Source organism: Pteropus vampyrus, unplaced genomic scaffold (assembly GCF_000151845.1).
Source record: "Pteropus vampyrus isolate Shadow unplaced genomic scaffold, Pvam_2.0 Scaffold1028, whole genome shotgun sequence".
Classification (NCBI taxonomy): domain Eukaryota; kingdom Metazoa; phylum Chordata; class Mammalia; order Chiroptera; family Pteropodidae; genus Pteropus; species Pteropus vampyrus.
The window spans coordinates 3,935-4,585 of record NW_011889809.1 but is presented as its reverse complement, the minus strand read 5'-3'; positions in this window follow the sequence as shown (position 1 = coordinate 4,585).

Below are 651 nucleotides of genomic sequence, written 5' to 3'. Positions count from 1 at the left end.
GAAGACACCATCAGCAGGCTAGAACTTCAAGTCGATTCACTAGCAGAAGTAGTCCTCCAAAATAGAAGAGCTTTAGATTTTTTATTCTTAGATTATGTATGGCTCTAGGTGAAACCTGTTGCTTCTATGCCAATAACTCTGGAATAATTAGAGAAAGTTTACCACTAGTACAGAGAAATTTAGATGCCAGGGAAAAACGAAGACTGAAATCAGATAACTGGTTTCATAGGATGTTCAATTGGTCGCCATGGCTAACAACTCTCTCCTATCTGCCGTAGCTGGACCTTTAATCCTCCTCCTCCTCTTGTTAACTTTTGGCCCATGTTTCCTCAATTTCTTGTGTGCATATATAAGGAAGAGAATTAATTCTATTAAACTTTTAGCAATACAAAATAGAGGCTATGAGCAAAGTCTGCATGAAGAATCAAGGATTTGATATTCCACTAAGGCCAGTGGGGAATGTACTGGCTGAAAAATTACTGTTTGACTATCGCCCATGGGAACATAACGCTCTAACAATAAACTTTCTGCTTCTGTACCCTCCGCTTGCACAACCGACCTGTGAGTTGACAGTTAGTAAAAAGAAGAAAATTAGACTTGTGTGTTCAAACAGGATGAAGAATAGGGGTTTAGGGCTTAAAAACCCTGTAC